This window comes from Geospiza fortis, unplaced genomic scaffold (assembly GCF_000277835.1).
Source record: "Geospiza fortis unplaced genomic scaffold, GeoFor_1.0 scaffold138, whole genome shotgun sequence".
Taxonomy (NCBI): Eukaryota; Metazoa; Chordata; class Aves; order Passeriformes; family Thraupidae; genus Geospiza; species Geospiza fortis.
Window position 1 is genome coordinate 7,613,778 of NW_005054307.1, and position 316 is coordinate 7,614,093.

Below are 316 nucleotides of genomic sequence, written 5' to 3' on the forward strand. Positions count from 1 at the left end.
GCTGCGTTTTATTCCGATGAGGCTCTTTTCACGGAGCCCGTATTTCCTGATCCTGCTGACCCCAGCCGGCAGCAGCCCGGCGGGAGGGACCGGGGCAGGCGGCGGTAGGAGCACCCGCGGGGCGCCCCCGCACTGGAAAGTGGGCTTAGAAAAAAACGCCAGCAGGAGGGAATTTCGGTGTGTTTCTGCCGCCATCCACCTCCTGAGCCAGGGGAGGTGCTACAGGTGCAGGCGGTGCGAATGAACCCCAACCCGTACACCGAACCGGGCCAACCGCTCCCGAGCCATGCGCGGCACGGCCGGACCCGGCACCCCC